Source organism: Protopterus annectens, chromosome 1.part1 (assembly GCF_019279795.1).
Source record: "Protopterus annectens isolate FY-2018-M chromosome 1.part1, PAN1.0, whole genome shotgun sequence".
Lineage (NCBI taxonomy): Eukaryota > Metazoa > Chordata > Ceratodontiformes > Protopteridae > Protopterus > Protopterus annectens.
The window spans coordinates 658,057,457-658,083,777 of NC_056726.1; positions in this window are offsets into that span (position 1 = coordinate 658,057,457).

Sequence of the window (26,321 nt, forward strand, 5' to 3'; positions counted from 1 at the left end):
AGCTAGAGACCTGCTACAACAAAATCACCAAATTCGCCACAGGGGCATCCTACTGTAGTTACCACTGTCTCTCACTTGCTGAACTGGGCTGGCTTGAACTCCCTCACCTCCTTCAATGGTATCAACTCTCACTCACCCACAAACTAGTAAACCATCCACTAAATGTCCCATCCCTCCAGAATCTACTCCAATCCTATCGCACCACCAGACCACTAAGATCCAGCAACAAAAATCACTTGCAGATCACTAAAGCCAATAACTCTGCTGGTGAAGCACTATTCTCTTGCGCCATAGCCAAATTATGGAACTCCCTCCCACCCACAATTACCTCCATACCATCATGCACCCACTTCAAAACTTTACTAAAAGCGCACCTAAAAACATGCTGGCTATGCCCTTGCAACTCCCACTCTAATATCACCCACCCCATCCAACCACTACCTTTCTTTCCACTCCACTAACTACCTTGATTATAGCAAGCTCAGATGCTCATAAGCCTAGTACTTCTTATACAGCAGGAACTTCTTATTGTAACATTTGTTAATGTCTATTATGTACTTCACAGATAAAGATTCTAGTTGTCTACTGATGTACTATGTTCTTCATCTGTAAATATGTTGTAAGTAATTGCTATGTAAATTGTTAATCGCTATGTAATCCAATGTAACTACTGCCTGTTTCTGTGGAGCTTTTCTCCCCGGGCCTCTGCTGAAAATGGACCTACGTCCAGTCGGACACTCCCGGTCAACAAATATAAATAAATAAATAAATAAAAGAAATCACAGAGAATGAAATGACTATTAAGAAATTTAAGGATTTGCTTTATGTAAGTGTTAAATGCAACACATTGTTATATAAAACATTTTTATTAATGGCAAATGATATTTTGACTTTGTTAAAATGCATATTCAGTGTTTTAATCACTTGTAATAATTCAGATATTTAAACAAGCATTTAACTGAAGCTTACAGATAGGTTTGCAGGAAGGCTTTTATGTGTTCAGTTAATGAAAATATTTAATATACAGAAATAATTTTTTGTCTGTTTTTCTCCTTTTCTTTTTATGACAATTATTCTGCTTTCTTCAGTTCAACTGACTTACCTACATCCCCAGTTTGATGAAAGTAAGTTATATATCCTTTTAAAAGAGCAATGTTCTTGTTTATCTACAATCTATAAAAAAGTAGCAGCTCTCATAAATTACAGAGAGAGTTACTTACTAGTTTCTAGATACCGGTTTTGTTTTCTAGCTTTAATAACTAGCCTTTTTGAACATAGCTTATTCTAAAATATATATGCACAGATCAGTAACCACAAACTGTTGTATACATTTATAGTTCATAGGCATTGCTCTATCTCGGTATACATAGGTATAGCCCTACATGACTGGCACACAACCACCTTTATAATATGCACTTAGATATGTGCACACATTCCATTTTGTTGTGATCACCTTTACACATGTATTGAGATATTTCTATTGCTTACAGCAATTTTGCAACCTGTTACATTATGTTTGTATAACAGTATATATGGGTCCAAGATATTCAAGCCTACGTTATTTGTGTATCTATAGGATTTGCTGCTCAACTGTTGCATATTACTGTGTTGTTTGTGCCATTTATACACATATATGTTCATAGCTGTCCCTAATACAGTATGTACAGAAGTCAAGTATTAGTATTTTTTTCATTGTTCTTGCCAGTACTTGCAATGCCTGCTCTCATTAATCCACATTGAGAGTTACTTACTGGTTTTTGGATAGCTATTGTGTTCTCTAGTTTAATAGATGTATACTTATGCATTACATAAAGAAGACAAGATGTTTACATTACCAAATGATTATAGTCCCCCTAGTTATATTTTTCAGACAAAGTAGGCTTTCATTTCATATGGTTGCATGATTTGTTTCACAATCTCACATGAGATGCTCCCTTTGTAAAGTCTATGTTTCCTGCTTGTGCTAGCATGAGATTCTGTCAGATACTTTAGTCACTTCTCGCATCTCAAAACATTAGTAAATGATCTGTTGACTTCACAGATTAGAGATTTATTCTACTCAACATCATCCTGTGTTTCTAATGAAAGAAAATAGTAACATCGTATAGATGCAGGCTATTGGGCCAAGTACAGATTTAAGTGATTTGCCTAATTTTAATGTTTATCTGAACTTTTACTAGTCTTTACTTAAAATTGTTGATAGTTCCATGTTTTTTATTAAATCTATCTAAACTTTTTTAGACTCATAGCTAAAGATAAGATACCTAAAGGCATTACTATTCTCCTAGTCCTGTAATAATACACATAGGTCTTTTCTTTTAAGATAACGCTCTGATTTGGAGCTACAAAGATAATTCTAATAGACATAATTACCACAAATCATCTATTAACCTTAATTTCACACATTTTGATATTTTTCTATTCAAATAAGTAATAATTTTAAGGAGTAGCTCTTATATTTGTATTTATTTATTTTTCTTTTCTTTCACTCCTTATTACATTCTGTACTGCTATTGTAATGGCAGTAGCACAGAAGTGACAAAGATTACTGTTCTTAGGGTGGATGAAGGTGGCTTAGATGGATTTCTCATCAAACCAGGAATTAAATATTCCATGTTTAGACTTGTAAATAGTTTTAAATGTTTTACAGTTATACTCAGTGTTCATGTTATGTTCATAATAGAATCTTTACTATCTAAGACAATCTAGAGAAATGTTTTCTTATACATGTATGTCCTTAAATGTAAATTAACTCAACAACTCTATAAAGAGAGGAAGTTTAACTAAATATTTGAAAACTAAGAAAATAGATATTGCATTCTTGCAAGAAACTCATATAATAGAAGAAGATTTGAATAGGATGTCTTTCAATGACTATTCTATACTTGCAGAATTTCATTTTCGGACCAAAAGAAGAGGCACCATGATATTGTAGAGGAAAACACTACCAGTTTCTAAAATAATTGATACATATTCAGACAAAAATGGTATGTCCTGCTTAATTATTCTATAAATAAATAAAAAAACTAATCACATTAGCTAACACTTATTGGATACTCGGTATCGGTGCTGCAACAGCGAATAAATATCTTGATGTACTTGCAAGCAAATCTAAAGGAGAAATAATATATGTAGGTGATTTTAATTGTATCCTTTCCAAAAGTGACACTACTAACTGTGATAATTTTAAGATCTCTGCACCTGCTAAAAGATTGAACAACTTCATCTTCTTCTTCTTCTTCTTCTTTCGGCTTTTTCCCGGTTAGGGGTCGCCACAGCGGATCACCTTGTCCGCACATTGAATGGCAGTGGAGTTTTACGGTGTCGAGTTGCCAGCCCGGCGCCCAACCTTCCACAGAAGGCACACTCACACGCACACCTAGGGCCAATTTAGAGTATCCAATCCACCTGCAGCATGTCTTTGGGATGTGGGAGGAAACCGGAGCACCCGGAGGAAACCCACACGACCACAGGGAGGACATGCAGACTCCGCACAGAAGGCACCCCAGCCGAGGATCGAACCGGAGAACCTCTTGCTGTGAGGCGGCAATGCTAACCACTGCACCACCGTGGCCGCCCATTGAACAACTTCATCAATAATTCAAATATAAGAGATATTTATGAAAAAATAGAACTCAAATCCCTAAAATACACACATTACTCATACAGATTCGGTAAACAAACTACCATTGACAAGGTATTGGATACAGATTATTTATTCCCAAAAATTCAACAAGTTTTTATTAGGTCCTGTCCAATGTCCGACCACAATGCTATTTTCTTTAAAATCGACATGAAATCTAGTAATCTAGTATATTGGCAAAGAATACCAGCATACATTGTTAAACTAACCAGATTTAAGGAATGGTTACTGAAAGAAATTAAAATATTTCTAGACATAAATGATAATGATACTACTTCTAAAGTTATTGTCTGGGATATGCTGAAATCTTACATTTTTGGTAAAATCAAAACCTGGTACCTAAACAAATGAAAGGAATGGGATAGTACACTATTGAAAATACAATCAAAAATTGATGAACTAAAAAGAAACCTGAATAATAAAGACATAAAAACAAATACAGAACTGAAACAATTAAACCTTGATTACATGGAAATTCTTAATCACAAAGTGGCAATAAATTTAGAAAGAATTAAAATACAGTCTTACTCTGTTAACCCAAAAAACATGCATAGATTAGCTGTGAAATCAAAAAACTTATCCAATTCTTGAGACTTTCAGAAAGCATCATGAAATAATAAATAGCACAAATCCAAATATCAACAACAATGTCCTAAAAGATAACTTCTTAAATTAGAACATAGGCAATAAACTAATAATAGAACAGAATACCAAACTTCTCAAACCAATAACATTAAGTAAACAAAAAGAAAGGATTCAAAGTTTTAAGAATAATAAAGCTCCAGGATTAGATGGATTAATAGGAGAAATGTATAAAGTACTCACAAAGGATACATTAAAGATACTTTTAGAAACTTTTGAAAAATTTAGAAAAAAGACAAACTCATTCCCTTCCTGGAAATATGCCATGTTTTCCCCTATCCTAAAACAATGCAAAGACCCCAAAATAGTAACTTTGTATTGTCTCATTTCACTATTAAATGTGGACTATAAAATCTTGACATCAATATTAGCTAACAGATTAAATCAACTGATGCCCAACATAATAGGTGATGATCAAACAGGCTTTTCATCCTAAATAGAAGAGTACAAGACAATGTTAGCAAGCTCCTTTCCTTAGTAGACCATGCTAACAAGAAAAAAAAAGAACTATCAGTTATTAGCCTAGACTTAAACAAGGCTTTTGACACTATAAATTTGACCTATTTATTTAAAGTATTAGAAGTATATAACTTTCCCCTGATTTTATTGATATAATTAACAGATTATATGTTAACTCAATAACATACATCAAAATTGGTGCTTTTTTATCTGGTCTGCTCAACATCTTAAAAGGTACTAAACAAGGCTGCCCACTCTCCCCCTTATTATTTGCCTATCAGTAGAACCTCTAGCTAACTACATAAGAGCAAATTCTAATATAAGGGGATTTTCTGTCAGTCCAATTTACAATTCTAAAATACAACTTTTTGCGGACAATATCATGCTAACAATGGGAAATACAGATTCTTCTACAGATCAAATAACAAAATCCCTGCAAGTTTTTGAAGAGGTTTCAGGCCTAAGCTTTATTCACACCAAAACAGAAACATGATTAATAAATAAAGAAGAAGATACTTTATTAAGAAAACACAATTTTAACTGGGCAAATGACACCCTTAAATATTTAGGAATATACATAAAGTCATGCTGGAATAATACTTTAAAAACAAACTATAAATACCTATTATCCACAGTTAAGGAATTTTTAAATAGATGGAATAAAATGTATTTCACGATAGAAGAAAGACTGTCATTAATAAAAATGATCATATTACCCAAAATGTTGTTCTATTGCCAAACTTTAATTGCCTCCCCATCCAAAAAGTTAATGAAGCAACTAAACTCTATGTTAATAAATTTCCTATGGTTTCCTCAAAAGCCAAGAATCAGCCATGCTTGGCACTACAGAAGCTGGAAAGATGGGGGAACAGCATTCCCAAATTTAGAACTTTATGCGAAATTGACTATACTTAATGTGATGAGTCAATAGTTAAACTCCAAATATATTTCTAACTGGAAACATTTCCATGTAAGTATCTTATTATCTGACATAGATACAACTATTGATGATATGTTCTCAGAAAATAAAAAAAAAATCTTCCTTGTTGTCAAAGGCCATTTCTACAGTACCAATAAGAATAAAAAAACTCTCTTTACATTAATTATATACTAGATAATTTTAAAAAGATAATAAACAAAAATCATATGATAAAAAGCTTAATATTTTTAATGTTTCCCATAGCATACACGAAGACATGTCTTCGCTCTTTCAATGTATCTAAAATAAAAGTAATGGAAGAAAATGGTTTAGTTTTCTGGCATTGGTTTCTATGTAATAATAATAATATCCATGAACCATGTTCTCTTATGGCCAGATATAACATAAAGCATAACAACTGGTTGAACATACAAATATTTAGAGAATACATAGTTAATGAATTTAAAATATGTCATATCACCAACACAACACCTATACCTAACATACTTTCTCTTCTTTGTGAAATAAACACTTTGCATGTTAATAATATTCTCTCGTTGTCAAGTATATATAAATCTTTAAGAACCAATATACAAATCCCAGAGGACTCCTTATGGAATTTCACAGAAAGAATAAACAAATCCATTTGTTCAAATAGTGATAAAGAATTAGTACTTAAATCAATTAACAACACAACGTCATCCCCTTCTTGGAAAATATTCCCTTGGAACTACATTACCACACCACACTTTATTATCACACATAAGATGAATTTGATGCAAAAAACAATCTTAATAAATGTTGGAAATGTGAGGAAATACTTTGAGCAGATTGGGTACACATGTTTCTTACATGTAAAATAGTAACTCCATTTTGGATAGAGTTCAGAAATTTCATAAAAGCCTTGTGGTTGGGCAAGTGTGAAGTATCTGACTCATTGTTACTGTTCAATGCACCAATACCAACACATATCCCCAAAATACAGATGCACCTTCTTTGGTCCTTACTTGCAATTGCAAGAAAAATCATTATGTCAAATTGGAAGTGCAAAAAAATCCTGTCATTTACAGATTTTTTACTATTAGCTAAACTTGTATGAAACAGGGAGTTGCAAACTATTTCAGAAAGAACTGCTGAGATAACACTTAAGAAATTAACTTGGTTAAAGCTTAAAAACTACTAGATAAAATGTAATCACACAAATGACATTGTATCTGTTATGGACATTGTAAATAGTTATTGTTTCATGTTATGATGTTTTAAGACATATATTGTGTATATTTATATATCATATATCTTGTATTATTTTATTTCATGAAAATCAATAAAAAATTATTTACAAAAAAAAAAAGAAACTACATACTTCTAATTGGAGATTCAATTATTAGGAGAACTGATACTTATTTGCAGAGAGGGTAATGAACATCAAATAGTGTTATGATTTTCAGGAGCAAAAATTTGGGATGTCATCAGGGCCCTAGAATGCCTTAAGGCATGGATGGATATGTTTTTATTCATGCTGGTTCAAATGATCAAACTTTGTGGATTCAGCAACTGTTAGAAGGAAACTTATAGCCCTCTTAGATAGCATAGCATATTTTATTTTTTCACAAATCGCATAGAGATAGGAGAGTCAGGTCAATGTGAATGAAAGAGGTAAAAACCTACATGGAAAAAATGGCATATTTTAAAAAGAGGAAATGTGTACAACATTCAAGCCTAATTTGGGGCACACATGTATTTAGACAAGATGGAGTCCACTTGTCAAGAGAAGGGAAATAATATTCATAGCAAGTATATTACAATATTTGACTAACACAAGATAGGATTTTTCCTAGGTCAGAAATTTAACAGTTCACAGCAACATTTAATTTATACATGCTGTTTATTAATGCTAAGAACATTAATAACAAAATTGTTTACTTGAAAATTTGATACATTCATATAAGACTGATGTTGCTTTTGAATGTGGAACATGGATAAAGAACAATGACTGGAAACCAGTTCTGTCAGGGCATAAATGTTTTTACTGTAATAGATATTCAAACAAAAAATCCGGTAAAGGTATTATGACAGTATTAAAGATTGTTATGAAGTATGAGATCATTACAAGTTTGATGACAACACTGATACTTAGGTTTGTAACTGTTTCACTAAAGACAACGTTGGAACAGACTGCAATTGTTAAAAGTGTATAGTCTTGAAAACTCACAACTGCCTCGAAATACAAACCTGCACTATTTGTAAAATCAAAATTCCATGGTAGATGGGCAAAAGCTGTTTCTTTCGCCCATCTACCCTGCAGCTTTGGTTTTACAAGCGTGTATCATCTACCAAAGTCAAGTGATGATGACTTGTAAAAATTCATACATTTCTTGTAGGAAACACTAGAAAGAAAATAATAGCAACTAGGGAATTACATTTACCAGAAACAGACGAGAATAATATTGATTTTACAGCATCAGTAAGGAAATTATTTACAGTGTATGTTCAGAAAAAAACAATTCCTGTAGATTGTAAACAAACCTACCAGGGAATGGAACATATTAGACATTGTGTTTCTAAGGAAATTATTGTTACTTCATGTCAAGTTTTACCACTTTTGATGTGCAGTGATCTAAACATCTAAACTGACAATTTGGGCACAAGTGAACAATACGCTGATAAATACATAATAAATAAGCATGTAAGATTTGAGAGTCATACACTAAAGGGCAAACATTGAATACAGCAGTGACTGAAACTGTATATTCCTTTAAAGACCTTGATATATGGGTAGATCCAGCTATGAGTTTTTTTTTTTCTTAAGTCATCAACCAATTGGTTAATGATGATTATAAAACTATGGGCTATATATAGAAAGAATTATAAAATCTACGAAATTAGAAATGATAAAATCATTGTTTGTAAGTTACATCAGACACAAACTGGATTATGGAATAACAATACAGAATCCTTATAAAAAAACTGGCATGAGTAATTTGAAAAGAGTACAGTGGAAATGTACCAAGGGCATCCATGAATGTGAACATTTAAGTTATTATGAAATACTAAAGTATCTAAACTTGTACAGTGTTTTATATGCATATTTAAGATGAGACCTTATTCAGATATATAGAGCATTTAGAAACAACTACCGCTGGGAATTTTTGGGGTTATCAATGGGTAGCAGAGAATCATCAGTCAACCTGTGTAAGAGATTATAAAGGAATGAGAAATATATTAATTGGATTTCTAACAGATTAGCTAATGCATGGAACTGACTACCGTGTTATATTAAAGCAAGCATTAGTTTAGATAAATTTAAGAACAATGTGGACACATTATGGGAATGATTGTTTTGGTATATTGGCAGACTAAATGAGAATCCTTGACTGTGTCTGAAGTCTTTGTATGTATGTGTAGATATCACAGGTTGCGCTGTATACTACTTGGGAATCAGCTGTGTTTGTCTTTGGAAAGAAAAGACTAAATGAGCAATATAAATCCTCCATTTTACCTCAGCTGTGAATGGGTACTAGATCTTATACTAGGAAAACAGGAAAGTCTGAGTTACACATGAAGTTCCTGGGGGAATCTTTTTAATCATTGTTTGAGAGTATGATTATTTAAGAATCATTCTGCCGTACTTGGCATTTTTTAGGCTGATTATTGAGTATAATGCCTCTACTGATATGTACGTATCCAAACATATGTCACAGATGGAATGACCACAATGTGTCCACACTAAGAAATCATAAAAACTATGCAGACCATGTCAAAGTCTTGTCCCTCTTCATGGTATCATATAGGCTACAGAGAGGCAATCTCTGCCTCACATATAGAGCCTCAATGGACCCTGTCCTATCAGACTGATTACACATTTGCAAGTCCAGTGGTGGCATTAACACCCAATCAAGGCATCTCAATCTCTTCTGCAACATAAACAGAGTATGTTGGAGAACTAGGTATTTATCATAGAGAATTCCACTTCTGTGGAATCATCTTCCAGTCCAAATAAAGCAAAACACTTTACTTAATACAATTCAAATGTAATTTGGATGCCTGGATTGGTAACTACACAATGGCCCCTGGTTTAGCAACCTTTCCCTCATGGATAAGAGTAACATGCAAATCTTCCAACATATATTTGTTCTACCAAATTCTGGCTTATTTGTATATAAAATACAAGGGCTATAAATTCCCATGGGGATTGAAGGGTTAGACTTCTTAAGATCCTCATGGATAGCCTAGTATGTACCTATAAACATATGACCCTGAGAAGAATGACAGTCGAGCTGTGAGGTACACTAGTCATTACTTTATTATAGTATAGCAGCCTAATACTAGATCCCATCCCAGACGTCACCACACAACCTCCTTATTGTATACTTCAGGATTTGTACTATCCAAAAAAAAAAGCCCAACCTGAAGGGGAAACTCCCAAATTTTTGGCAGGCAGAAGCAACTCACCCTGTGGACTCCATGTGCCTCTTTATTAATTTCATGGTGGTACAACCAGAAAGAACAGGAAAAAAGCATCATATATTAATTCTGTACTTTGCGGGTTCAGTGTCTGCTATCATTTTGTGAGGGAATACTAATAGATGTTTTCCTGTTATTTTTTTAACAAGTATTCCATGTGAATTTGTCTTTAACTATATATCAGAATAAAACTATCCAGCTAATGTGGCAAATATACAGTTCTACACACAACTAACTTTATAGGAAATATCTAGTTCTGGTCTACAGTAACTGCCTGCAAGTGTACTAGTCATCTTATGTATATTCTGGTTATTTTATTTAAAATGAGAAGATTTAACCACATTTATATAGCACTTTATGTGCAAAGTATACCATATAACTTTATATTAATATAAGTGACTGTGTAAAATCTAGGTAAAACTGGCTAGGCTTGTAAGGGCTCTTGAGCCATTAGCCTAGTAATCTCTTATAAACCTATGAACCTCTTAATGATTGCAGGAAGTTAGTAATTTCATGACCTACACACAGCCAAGAAATGTCATGTAATTATGCATCTTAAAGGAGGATATCCGTGAATAAGAAAGGGAAAAGCACTCTGCTATTTGTAAACAGTGACTTGATCCCCTAGTGCTAATATCAACATGGCATTGAACATTCCATATTTGTCAATAAATGACCTCCAAAATAAGAACCTTGAGTTTGCCCATATAATTGCAGGTGATTTCAATTAAGCTGACTTGAAGTTTGTATTACCCCATTACTATCAACATATAAACATTGCAACAAGAGGGAAGAACACACTGGATAAGGTGTACACAAATGTAAAACTGGCCTACAAAGCAGTACCTTGCACATATCTGGGCAACTCAGACCATCTGGCCACCATCATGCTGTTCCCTGCATACACACCACTGCAGAAAAGGGGCAAACATACAACCAAACAAGTAAGGATATGGCCTGAGGGAGCAGTCTTGGCACTACATGACTGCTTTGAATGTACAAACTGGTCGGTGTTTAGATTGGTAGGTGTAAAGAACCACCATATTGACCTGGAGAGTATATGGAATCTGTAATGGCCTATATTTCAAAATGTGTTGAAGACGTAACAGTCATTAAATGTATCACCATACGTGCTAATCAGAAACCCTGGCTATCTGGTGAAGTATATGAATTCCCAAAGGCACAAAATGCTGCATTTAAATCAAAAGCCAAGGATGTCCTAAGACAGGCCAGAGCAAGTATAAGCAGAGGTATAAAGGAAGCTAAGAGGCCCTATGGACGTAAACTTCAGGGACACTTCTCTGACCAAAAGGACTCCAGATGTCTCTGGCAAGGCATACAAGCCATAAGTGACTACAGGCTTGCATCCTCCCCATATGATGACAACACAGAATTTTTGAACAAACTAAACACCTACTTCAACAGATTTTGATATGGACAACAACATTATGCCAAATAAGCTCCCTGTCAAACAAGGTGAGTAGGTGCTGTGTCTAAGAACATTTTATGTTCTGAAGACTCTGAGGTGAGTAAACCCAAGAAAAGCAGCTGGTCCCAATAATATTATGGGAAGCGTTCTAAAAAACTGTGCTACCCAATTGTCTACTGTACTAACAGATATATTCAACACATCCATGCAACTAGAAATTGTACCCAGTTGCTTCAAAAATACGACAATCATTCCCCTTACACAAGAAATCCCAGCCAACAAGCCTAAATCAAAAGCCGATTTCACACTTCTAAAAACTAGTGTGGTCTCCTTTAAGGCCCCTGAGCCAGTGGTAAACATTACTCAAACCGCTGAATCACTTACAAATGCCTTCTACCAGCACCTACAGGACTGCATGGATCAGGCAATCCCAAACAAAACTAAGACTCTCTGTACCAAAGGCAAGCGTCCAGTCTGGTGGACCCCAGCCATAAACAAGCTCTACAACAAAAGGAGGAAGCTACTACAAGATAGAGCAAAATCCTTGAAAGGTAAGACACCTTTGATCATTATAAGTAAAAAACTAAGAGCTCTCATAAAATCATCCAAGGCAAATTTTGAGAGAAAAATCGCCAAGGACTCTAAAGAGAATCATAAGGCCTTCTTTAGCTATGTTAGAAACCTAGGAGGAAACTCCCAGATATGCTCAGAATTAGTTCAAAATGATGTGAAAATTACTGAACCTACACACATTGCCAACATACTGGCTGACAGGTTCAGTGCAAACTTCTCCCCCCCCCAAAAGGAGAGATATCTATTCCAGAGGATTGTAGCCCCCCACACATCTCCAACGCCCAGGTGAGAACTGCCCTCACTAAGGCAAAAAACACAGCATCCATGGGACCAGATGGTGTCCCCAGCTGTGTGCTTCATGAACTCAATGAGGAATTAAACCCACAGTTAGGACAGCTGTTTAATCTTAGCCTCACCTCAGGATACGTACCCAAGGAGTGGCGCACGGCGACTGTGGTCCCACTTCATAAGGGCGGTGCCTCCACAGACCCTGGAAATTACCGCCCCATTAGCTTGACAAGCCTTATCTGCAAAGCCATGGAGAGGATCATAATGGAACTCATAAATAAAGACATAGGGAACTTGCAGACTTTGGATCCAACTCAGTTTGGCTTTGTCAAAGGCAGATCCTGCCTCTTAAACTTGGTTGACTTTTTCGAGACAGTCACCAAGGCCATTGATGAGGGAAAGGCAGTCCATACAGCCTACCTCGACCTGGCAAAGGCCTTCGACACAATACCCCACTCAGGTATCATCGAAAAACTCATCAGCTTGAATGTAAACCCATACATCACAAGATGGGTTGCAAACTGGCTAAGTGACAGAACCCACAGGGTCAGAGTTGCTGGAGCCATGTCAGACTCAAAGCCTGTCACAAGTGGTGTCCCACAGGGCTCAGTCCTGGGTCCACTCTTGTTCGGCATCTACTTTTCTGAAGTACAAGCAAACACAGGAGGGTTATGGCTGACAAAGTTTGCAGATGACTGCAAACTGGGCGCCATAGTCGAAAACACATCTGACACAGATATCCTCCAGAAGGGCCTCACAGAAACGGATAACTGGTGCCAGAGCCATGGCCTGAAGTTAAACGCCAAAAAATGCATAGTCATACCCTTCGGGAAAAACAAGGTTACCCCTAGCTACCATATAGGTGGCAATCCACTGAGCACAGAAAAAGTCATCAGAGATCTGGGGACCCAGGTTGACAGTAGCCTTTCGTTTGACACTCATGTTGCTAAAGTAGTTAGGAAAACCTTCTATATCACCCACCTGATCATGAAGGGATTCACATCTAGATCAAGGGAGGTCATCGTCCCCCTGTACTCATCACTTATTAGACCTATGATTGAGTACAATGCCCCGTTCAGAATGTATCTGACCAGACACCTGCTGCAGCTTGAAAGGCCCCAAAAGTTCCTCACCAAAAGGATAAAGGGTCTCAAAAATATGTCTTATGCTGCCCGACTGAAAGAACTCCAGCTCTATTCAGTCTCATACAGCTTGCTCAGAGGTGACCTGTGCCTGACATATAAGGCCATGTCAAACCCAGATTTCATGAATATGCTTCACCTCATAAAATCTAGATCCCTCAGAACCACAAGGGCGGGAGACTTAAACCTTGACACGGTTATAAATACAACGTGCTGGAGGGACAGATTCATCACCCAGAGACTCCCTATGCTGTGGAACAAAATCCCGGTACATGTGAGGCAGAGCACCTCTCTGGCCTTGTTCAAGAGGAATCTTGACCAATGGATGGGAGATTGCAGATATACCCCAGGGATTACTTCAGTGTCACTGCTTGACAGAGGCACAGCAAAATGATAGGCATAGTTTTTATTCAAACTAAAGGGGTGGCGAAAGCCACATAACTATGGGCTAGGCTTATAAATGCCCTTGGGCAGATAGCCTAGTATGAACCTATGAACCTATGATTCCATCCAGTAGCTGTTACATCAACAGTAATGAAATGTTTTGAGCAGTTGATCAAGAACCATACACTTTGCTTATAGATCCAACTGCTACATGGCTGATGTAATAGCTATAGCACTTTATGAATCTCTGGCACATCTAGACAGCAAGAATTGCTACGTCAGAATGCTGTTTGTCTATTTTAGCTCCCCGTTAAACACTGTCACCCCCCTGAATGTGATATGGAAATCTTCAGTGTGTGTGTGTGTGTGTGTGTGTGTGTGTGTGTGTGTGTGTGTGTTTCACTGGATGTGCTGTTTTTTCTTTTGTCTGTGGTTGTGCAATCATGGAATTAGTATATTTAAGGAAATGGAGTATGGGAGTACAAGGGAACTTGCCACCCCAGGAAAAAAAAATTGGAGGAGTATTTGCTGTAGATAAAATGCTAGCTGAAATGTGATATGACTGAATGTGTTCTAGGGTAAACATTTGGATAGTTTGTGATTAAATCAATCAATTAAATGTAATTTACATATATATATATATATATATATATATATATATATATATATATATATACATGTATGTTTCTATCTACCTTTATATATATAGTTTTCTCTCATATATGCTGGACTATTAAAAAAGGTTTCAAGTCTGAACTTCTTGTGGAATTGTTTGTGTTGTGATATTTTAACAGTTATTTCATATATCCTGGATTATAAAAAAGGTTTGGAGCCTGCTACGGTGTTTTTTGTTTCAACAGTTTACCTTTTGGTGCTTTTTTTTGCTTCTTGGATATATATATATATATATATATATATATATATATATATATATATATATATATATATATATGTATGTTATTATACAGATTGAGAGAGAGATAGACACACACACACACACACACACACACACACACACACACACACACACACACACAATCAAACCATTGAGCACTTAAAATACTGAAATATAACAGATCACAAATAGAAAAAGTTTTCTGTTGCTATCTATAACCCTTCCATTAACTTCAAATATAATTTATCTAAACAGAAGTAGAGTTATAGGAAAGTTTGTTTTCTAAAGCAAAGTGTAGGGTTGGGGTAAGGGGCAGGGGCAGGGTTAAGGTTCGCATATATTAATATGGTGGGCAGGGATGCTTTAGTAATACATGTTAGTACTAACCCTTTACTTGCCACTAACTCCAGCTCTACACCTTACCTTATAAAAAACATTCCTGTGACAGTACTACTACCATTCAATACATCTTAGACACACAAAACATAAAAAAACATAAACACATGTACACATATGACATCTGTACTCTAACTTAGCCCTTGCTCTAACCCTAAAATTCAAAATGCTTGCATAAACACTTCTATAATATATCCCTCTTATCTATCTCTTATAGAAACCCATGCATATTTGCATACACATAATCTACCCCAATGCTGAATCTCACACTTACCTCCAAACTGCTGTGCATTTGACAAAATACACATTTTGATTAATTAAGCACACATGGTAAATGTTTGACTGAATGACTGATCAGACAGGACCCATATATATAGCTATAAATATATGTCGTTCCCTCGCATTTGACTGATCGTATGTTTGTTTCAACAAATGCAGGATTGTGATTTAATGCTGATGGTACGGATGGCCGGACAGTGGATATGTCTATGGCACGGAATGTTGATACAGGTACATGGGGTTGGGGGTGTGAGAGTGTGTGTGTTTGTGTGCATGTGTGTATGTGTGTCTGTGAGTTATGGACTGGGGATGAGTGAAGGATAGGTGTTGCGTGTCTGTGTGCGAGGTTGTGTATTTTAGTGTAAGTGTAGTGGTTAGGTTAGGGGATAGATGTAGTGTTGTTTATGTGTATGTTTGTAAATGTTTGTGTGTCTGAGTGTCTTGTGTAGTGGTAGTATTATGGGAAGGGTTTAGTGGTGGTTATGGTGGTGGAAGGAGCAGCATTAGGGTTAGTTCCCATTACTAAGGTGAGTTCTGCCCCCCTCCACCTCCTTAGTAATGAGTGCTAACCCTAACCCTAATGCTGCCCTTTCCCCCAACCCTAACCCTATACCTTAATGTCATTAAAAAACAAACAAATCTGTTAGGGTAAAAAATATAAAAAATAAAAATGTACAAAACGCTGGTTGCATAAGTGTGCACACCCTTAAACTAATACTTTGTTGTGTCTGCACACCCTTAAACTAATACTTTGTTGAAGCACCTTTTGATTTAATTACAGCATTTAGTCTTCTTGGGTACACACTTGCCATCAATTAAAGAGACTCTGATTAATCCCGAATAAAGTTCAGCTGTCCTAATAGGATTTTCCTGACATTTACTCAGTTGCCTGCTACAGCAAAAGCCATGGTTCACAGAGAGCTTGCAAAGCATCAAAGGGATCTCATTGTTGAAAAGTATCAGTCAGGAGAAGGGTACAACAAAATTTCCACAGCATTGGATATATCATGAAACACAATGAAGACAGTCATCAAAAAGTGGAGAAAATATGAGACAACTGTGACTTTGCAAAGAACTGGACATCCCTCCAAAATTGATGAAAAGATAAGATGAACACTGGTCAGGGAGGTTGCCAAGAGACCTACAGCAGCACTGAAGGAGCTGCAGGAATTTCTGGCAAGTACTGGTTGTGTACTACATATAACAACACTCTCCCATATTTTTCCATATGTCTGGACTGTGGGGTAAGGTTGCAAGACGGAAGCCATTTCTTACACAGAAAAACATCCAGGCCCAGCTAAAATTTGCAAAACAATACAACGTCTCCCAAAAGCATGTGGGAAAATGTGTTATGGTCTGATGAGACCAAGGCTGAACCTTTTGGCCACAATTCCAAAAGGTACATTTGACACAAAAACAGCAGTTCGCATCACCAAAAGGACACCACCCCCACAGTGAAACATTGTGGTGGCAGTATCATGCTTTGAGGTTGCTTTTCTTCAGCTGAAACTGGAGCTTTAGTCAAGGTGGAGGGAATTATGAACACTTCCAAATACCAGTCACTTTTGGCCCAACACCTTCAGGCATCTGCTAGAAAGCTGAAGATGAAGAGGAATTTCACCTTTCAACATGACAATGACCCCAAGCATACATCCAAATCAACAAAAGAATGGCTTCACCAGAAGAAAATTAAAGTTTTGAAATGGCCCAGCCTGAGTCCAGACCTAAATCCAATAGAAAATCTGTGGGGTGACCTGAAGAGCGCTATGCAAAAGAGATACCCTTGCATTCTGACAGATTTGGAGCACTTTTGCAAGAAAGAGTGGGCAAATATTGCCAAGTCTAGATCTGCCATGCTGATAGACTCCTACCCAAGAAGACTGAATGTTGCAATTAAATCAAAAGGTGCTTCAACAAAGTATTAGTTTAAGGGTGTTCACACACAACAAAGTATTAGATTAATGATGTACACACTTATGCAACCACCCCATTATACATTTTTTATTTTTTATATTTTCCCCCTAACAGATTTGTTTGTTTTTCAATTGAATTTTACAAGTTATAGGTCACATTAAAGGTGGGAAAAGTTTTGAAATGATTTATTGTGGTCTCATTTTTTTTATATCACAAAAACCTGGCATTTTAACAGGGGTATGTAAACTTTTTATATCCACTGTATACACACACACACACACACACACACACACACACACACACACACACACACACACACACACATATGTATATTGCTATGTTCTGTTTACTCCCATACCTGCTAATGATGCTTATGCTTATATGTGCACATAGAATGTGTGTGTGTGTGTGTGTGTGTGTGTGTGTGTGTGTGTGTGTGTGCGTGTGTGTGTGGTTGTGTGGTTTGTTTGCAGAAACTGAAGTACCACAAGAACAGTCATGCAAACACAGGGAAATATGCAAGACCACACATATATATACACACATACACACACACACACACACACACACACACACACACACACACACACACACACACAATGACTATAACTGCAGAAGAGGATTTATCCTTCTCTACCCTTCTCTACCCTTCTCTACCTTGGAGATGTCAGCAAGAAATTTCTAGAAATGGTATCATTACAGAAAACGTTGATTCAGCATAAAATGGTTACAGATATATCATGGTACATGTGATATAGGTAAATGTGAAAAATCCATGCAATAAGGCAGCATGCAAACTGACATCAATAATGGTGTGCATGGCAAAATTTATCAGCAATATAATTATGTCTGTTATCACCTCTCTGTAGAGGCACTTTGAGGTACAGTACATCATCTTGAATAATATCTGTTCATCTAGAAAAACATTCCTGAAAATGCATTAATAAGAATGAGACTTTACAGAAGAGGTCAACCAAATGATGTAAACTTTGAATTAGAAGTTATATGAAGAGAGAAATTATCATGTGTACACAAGAAGCAAAAGAAGAGTAGACACATAATACATACTCCCATGTTACCTTAAGTGAATAATATGTTAGCACCATCAGCAATACAGAGTCTGGGGAGAGCAAAAAAGCAAGTCAGTGCCTCAAGACTGCAGTGACAATACTATTGAAATAGAGTGGTCTAGGTAAACAAAATGGACTTCTCCAAGAAGGTGTGGATTCAAAATGATGGACTATCTGACAGTGACCTAAGACAGTTAGAGGAATTTTCTGTTTATGGGCAAAAGGAAGTATAATATCAGCTGATTGGTGGCTGAGCTGCTGGGTAAAGTGACATCAGCTGCTTACAGAAATTCTTTTTTCTGCCATCAGACTGCATAGATCTACATAGCAGTCTAAAATTATTACTATGGTTTTAATGATTGTAACTGTTGAATTGCTAAATCATGCAAACATGTCACAAGAATGCTGACTCACACTTGTTCGAACAATGTCAAACATCTAAACTCCTGTTCTGCATGGACACAGGAACAAGTGCTAATATAGGTCCAGAAGGGAGGGGGGGGGGGGGGGGTCTGGGTGTTCGACCAACATCTGCATTCTTGTCTTGCGACCTTCTGCTTAAGTGATTTAGTGGTTCAGCATTGTTATGATCATAAGAAACATAGTAAACCAACTGAATGATGGACTTTCCATCTTCATCTCAGGCAGGCAGTTAACATGATATGCATCTTCTTGTATAAACTGTGACAGGATATATAATGCATTTAACCTGAATAAGTTACCGCCATTTATTACTTTGGCATTTTCTGCATAATCTGTTTCTGGAGAAACAGACAAAATGTTTTGATTGAATTAGGAGAGTTAACACACTAATCACCTTCCTGGTAGACTGCAGTTAAATATCTCATTAGTTAATCAGACAGTACAATCAATGGTTGCTGTAAAAGGAGACAATCTTTGTAATTATCATGTTGTGATAATACTAATGCTGTTACTTATTGTTCCAAGATTGCTTCACTACTGCCAAATCAGATAAATATAAAAACCAAAGGTCAGATATTATCTCCAGCCATCTTTGGCTTGTACTGTAACACATCTCTCTCTCTAACATTCTAAACTGAAAATGAAGATACTGGTAAAGAGACTTATAGAGGGATGAGAAGTGTCTATAGCCATGTCAGTGATGTGCAGTTGCAGTAGAAATGAGGGGTTAAGTATACAGTTATCTTCGTGTGTGTGTGTGTGTGTGTGTGTGTGTGTGTGTGTGTGTGTGTGTGTGTGTGTGTGTGTGTGTGTGTGTGTGTGTGTGCGCATCTGTGGATGCCTGTTGGGAGAGAAGATATGGAAATGTGTTTGTAAAGCATGGGGGAAATTGTTAAGTTGGGGTACTGGAACTACACAGCTTAAATTTCCTTATTTTGATTGTGTTAAATAAAAGTAATCTTTGATTTAAAGTGGTCTGCAGTGACCTTTTTGCTTTGGTGAATGCAATTCAACATTTTGCACAGCTTGCGTAACACATGACATAAATAAAATACAAGGTGGTATAAACTACGAAAGATATGGGAGTGCATCCCATCCCACCCTTCTTTACGTTAACAGCAGTGTGTGACCACAGCATTTAGCTTTGTGTGTTTCAACATTTCACAGGAACATTGAAGCATGGCAACTGGTTTATTTACCTTTACCTTAAATCACTTACATGCAGCAATGTGTAGTCTAAAAGATATGAAACAAGTTGATGACAACCTTCTGTTGATTACCATCCATGCTTTTTGTATACCAGTGATTGGCACTGATAACATCCTATGTTGCCTCTGAAATAGCCTGAAATGTGACAAATACGGGTTATTTGAGTCACTAGTCAATGATAGCCTCTGCACAGGCTTCATGCCACGAAAATGGAGACTATAATGTTTATCCCTCTGCACAAGAGTGAACAATCAGTGCATCCTGGAAACTACAGACCCATTCATCTGACTAGTTTCATATGCAATGCCATGAAAAGAATTATCATGGAAATGATTAACAATGGCATAGGAAACCATCAGACACTGCACCCCACCCAGTCTGGTTTAGTCAAAGGCGAGTCATACCTACTGAACCTGGTAGACTTCTTTGAGAAGGTCAGTGAGGGAATGAATGAGGGCAAAATGGTGCATACTGCATACCTTCAAATAGGGCATTTGATACAAGAAGCCACATGGACATTGTAAACAAACTCACAGAATTAGGCATATCCCTCTAACTTGATGAATAGCCAGCTGGCTCACAGACAGGACCCAAGAAGTTAAGATTGGAGAAACCACCTCCACAAAGATGCCAGTTACTTGTGGAGTCCCCCAGAGTTTTGTCCTGCATCCACTCCTCTTTGGCATCTTTTTCCTCAGAAGTCAAGGTCAATGTCAATGGCCTCTGGCTTAACAAGTTTTAGGAGCAATCACACAAACTCCCCAGGATACTAAGATCTTACTGGAAGGTCTAGCACAGACAAATGACTGGTGTCAAAGCCACAGCTTAAAACTGAGTGCCAAAAATTGCTTAATAGTACAGTTTGGGGAAGCTGAGCACCCAGGGAAACTTCCTCCCTGATAAAAGACCTCTAAAGGTAGACAGAATAACCAGGGATTTGGTGACTCATGTAGATTGCAACCTGATTGCCGACCAATATGTGTCTGCAGTGCTGAGAAAATCATTCTATGTCACAAAGCTCAAGGGCATGGCATCTCGGTCCAGAGACATTGTCATGCCACTGTACTCAGCCCTCATCAGACCCATCATTGAGTATAATGCCCCCATCAATATGTACCTGCCAGGTAAATGCCACAACTGGAGTGGCCACAGAGGTTCCTCATAAAAAGAATACAGGGGGTAAACACAATGTTCTATGCAGACTGCCTGTTATCTCTATATCTATACTCTGTTTTTCACAGGCTGCTGAAATGCAATTTCTGCCTGGCATACAAGCCATCCTTGGATCCTTGTCTGCAAAATAAACAGCACCAAAACTACTACATCTAAGAATTTAAACTTTGCTTGTGACTTAAAAAGGACATGCTGGAGGGACAGGTATGTATCTCAAGAGAGTCCCCATTCTTTGGAAAAGGCTTTCTATCCATGCAAAGCAGCGTCCTTCCCTCACCCTATTCAAGCACAACCTGGACCAGTGGATGAAAAATCAATGATTTATCCCTTGGTCTGACACCTATATCTCTGATGGACAGAGGCAGCCATTAAATCCTGCCCTAAACTGTATAGCACAATAACTCATGGGATATATTTGGGCTGCATGAATATGCTTAGAAACGCCCAAGAGGTCATTAGTCTAGTATACACCTATGGATGAAGGTTTAAAACAAAATTTAAACTCAGCAAATATGTCATATAGTGAAGAACTCTTTTGGAATCAAAATGCTCAGGAATTCAGAATGATCTTAATGACATTTGATTACAAGAGTAGGGCATAAGCTCTGCTGACTTTTATTTGTGTTTTCTTGCTTGTTCTAGACAATATTTAGGAGAAGAATCCTAATTAATTCCTAACTAATGCATACCTGCTGTATGCAATGTACATATGTTGTGCATCTCATTGCATAGCTCTAGCCTCCTGTGTCATGAATACAAAAGTATATATCCAGAGTGAAATAATGGCAGTGTCTGCTTCTCTATATCTCACCTACACTTATATCTTTAACATGTACTGAGGCAGGTATGGAGTAGCATACACGAAACAGTACATTTTCCACATGTAATGAGCAATAAAGCTCAGGTATAGGGTCCCCACAGCCAACAGTAAGATAATATAATGCAGTATTTCTTGCCTAAGCTTGATCTGCTCAGTGGCTTCCCTACTACTGCTTGAATTCAAAATAAATGAAATGAGTCTATATAACTCATTTATCCCATTTAAATGAGATCTAACTTATTTTTTAAACAAAAATATTCCTTTATTGAATTATCACTTATGACATAGGCAATCATACATTTATATAAATGAAAACAAACCATATTGACATATATTTAGTTCCAAACAGTATACATCACATATGATTTTTTTATAGCCATTCTCAACTGAACATTGCATAGCTCCTTCAATTCCTGTCTTTCCTTAAACTTCATTCCTCCTCCAAAACATTATTCTGCATGTATTGTCCCACAATTCTCATTTTTCCTATGTAATTTGCTGCTACCTTTTTCTACAGATCCCACATCCAGTTCTTTTATCTCTGTTACAATATTAAATTCTTCTAATATGGCTGGTTTACACTTTCATTTCTATTTTCTAGTAACTCCTTTTTTTGCAGCCTCCAAAATTAAACTCAGCAAGGACTTGCTATATCTAGACAATTCAGATGCAATATCACAGCTGAAAAAAAAATAATTTCCTTAGTTATACCAATTTGCTCACACAATGTTTCTGACAGAGTAGTCTGCAGGGAATTTTTGAAGTCTGCTAACTCATTACATTCCTAAAAACTATATTTCCAGTTCTCTCTTTCTTCCTCCAACATTTGCAATTTAACTGAGAAAAAAAAGTTATTTGGAGTCTGCTTGATGTATAAAAGTAGCTATGCAAACACTTTCTAGCAAAAATCCTAAATCTTATAGACTTTGCTGCATATTTGGTAGTCATTGAGTCACACATATATCATCCCATTGTTTCTTTGTTATTTTTTTATCCAAGGACTCTTACCAGTTCTTTCTAACCTCCTCTGATTTATTCATATAGTTATCGGGCAGTATTCTCTATGCCCTACTAATTATCCTTTTTTTAACAGAAGCTTCTGTTCTGTTCCCATTGTAACATCAGTAATGAGTCACCATTTTAAGAGGTCTTTTTTAACTGTGAATGTGTATGAATGTGTAGTTTGTAAATATATGTAAGGGGCTTACCTTCCTGCAAACAACATTTTGGTTTGTTGGCTACATCTGGAAGAAGCTACGACAAGTAATGTTCATGTAGTCATAGCTTCATTATGACATAAGTTAATAATTCACAAGAAAATCCATTACAACAGCCAAGACACTGAATAAAATGGATTATTTTCATTATCTAGGGTCACTTTTCACCTCTCAGCAAGAGGTTCCACAGTTCAATTCTCAGCTGGGGTACCTTCTGTGCAGGGTCTGCATGTCCTCCCTGTGATCGTGTGAGCTTCCTCCAGGTCTTCCTGTTTCTTCCCACATGCCAAAAGGAATGCAGTAGGTGGATTGGACACTCTAAATTGGCCATAGGTGTGAGTGTGCATGTAAGTGTGTGGTGTGGAAGAATTACCATGCCAGGGCTAGCCACCTGGTGGTGTAACAATTGGCATTAGTTGATTGCCACTGGTAAAGTGACACCATGACCCCATGTGCAAAAAATGGGAAAAAGAGTTGTGGATGGATCTAGGGTCAGCTTCCCATAACCTAGCATAATTTCAGTGCAACAATAGTAATTTTCTATTGACGCCACCCATGTGTCACAATGAAATCATTATTGGACCATTCGTTTTCTTTAATTCCACACATGACTTAAAATACGATTTGTACAACAGTGCTCAGGTAAACCTTGGCTTGCAGGAGAAATACTTTCTCCGTTTTTCCTCTTGCTTTATTGCTGAACTTTACACATGCATGTATAATTTATTGTCTGGTTTAATGATGTATTTAGGCTCAAAATGCATTCCTTTCTTTCAATGACAAGGTCGAATAGTCCTGTTTTTTGAGTTAAATGAGCTTAGAGTCAGAATATATAAGTAAGCAGGTTATGTGGCCTACAGAGAGATTTTTTCCTCCTAAAAAATGCTTGTTTTGGTATGTGCAAGAAAGTTTTCTTTGAGTACCTATGTTTTAAAGCGTTGGTGTAATTGAGTTACCACATTTTGTGTAAAATGTACAAGCAGTTTTGGTGAGAGCTCATGCATTTCATTCGGGCATATTAGATCCTGTTGGTGATTGTCTTTGGTCACCCACCATACTTTAGAGTAACCAATATATATTTTAATATACCTTACCACAACATGATGTGGCTAACAGATTCATGAATATGATGTTTATATAGCTCACCTACATTTCATTTACATTTGTGAAGTCAGCAGGTATTACCAAGTGTAATGTAAAACCCATGTATATGCATGCAGACCCCCAACCAAGGCAGAATAATCAGATACGGCTTCACAGAGTTGCATGTACTAACAGTGTCCATTGACATGAAGTCCTTAGTTAGTAATCCAAGTTAAGGGGTGCAAACAGGACACTGTGCCTAATAGCAAGGGAACCAGGCAGGCAGTGCAGGGGGAGTCACTGGAGACTGTGATGCTGGCCTCTGCTCTAGACCTTTTTTTCCTTTAAAGATCATCAGTGGAGTTGTGAATGACAAAAGTGAACATTTATCAGCATTATGTTCTGTGATGCATTTAGGAACTGAGTGAGGAAGGTATACATCTCTATCTATACTACTATATGCCCCTATAAATAGGAGAGAGTGTTGCTGAAATGGAAATTCAGATCCTGATGGAGATAGAATGAAATAAGTAATTATCCCATTCTTATTCCATTCCAGAATGTTCCTACATTCCAGCCACATTCAGAGGTTTACTTTTAGTTATGTACTTACCATAACTTCGGATGTATGGGATCCATCTCGCCTACATTCATAACTGATGGGCTCGGAGCCGATCCATCGGCTCCGACTCGGCCAACTAGTACACTAGAACGAAGTCTCTTATTGGCTGGGCTACTCCCTATCCCAGGATGCACTACACCTGCTTCCCCAGATCTTGTTTGTTCGCTTTCATACATACATGCAAACACAGAAAAAATAGTAGTCACTACAACCAACTAAAGTTCTTCAAGAGAAGATCTCCAAATGGAACTACATCTCCTCTAAATCCCAATGGAAGGGGGAAGGAGGGTGGAGTGCGTATGAATGTGGCGAGATGGATCCCATACATCCGAAGTTATGGTAAGTACATAACTAAAAGATGTAATGGGATCCTATCTCGCCTACATTCATAACTGATGGGAGAGCGTCCCTAGCACCTAAATCCCGGGTGGCTCATTGGAAAACACTCCTGAGAACTGTGGAACCAAAGGAAGCCCTGCCTCGAGAAACCACAACTAGTTTGTAATGAGAAATGAAAGTGTGCGGAGAAGTCCAGGTAGCCGCAGCACAAATATCATCTATTGATAATTTGGAGTGAAAAGCTACAGAAGTAGCTATTGCCCTGGTAGAATGAGCCTTGACTGGAAAGGGAAGCTCTTTGTTAGCCTGTGAATAAATGAAAGAGATACAATCTTTAATCCATTTAGCTATGGAGGTTTTAGCTACTGGTTGACCCAATTTGTTTATTGCAAAGGAAACAAACAGTTGATTTGATTTCCGCATCTGAGCGGTTCTATTCAAATAAAAACGCAGTTGTCTATGGACGTCCAATTGATGCAAGATATATTCTGCGTTATTAGAGAACTCTGGAAAAAATACAGGGAGCTCTATAGTTTGTTGAATACAGAAAGAAGAGGCTACCTTTGGTAAAAAGGAGGGATTTAATTTCAAGGACACCCTATGTTTGTGAAAAATCAAATAGGGAGGATCAGAACAAAGAGCTTGAAGTTCTGAAACCCGCCTGGCCGAAGTTATGGCCACTAAAAAGGCCGTTTTCCAGGACAGAAATTTCAAATCGCAGGTAGCAGCTGGTTCGAAAGGGCGGGCAGTTAAGGCAGCAAGAACCATATTTAAGTCCCAAGGGGGGACAGGGTGAGATATTGGAGGCCTAAGGAGCCATGCTCCTTTAAGGAAAGCCTTACAAAGTTTGTGAGACATCAATGAAAGTTCAAAGGAAGCATGAAAATTAGAGATAGCCGCTAGCTGAACCTTAATCATGGAAACTGAAGAGCCCAACT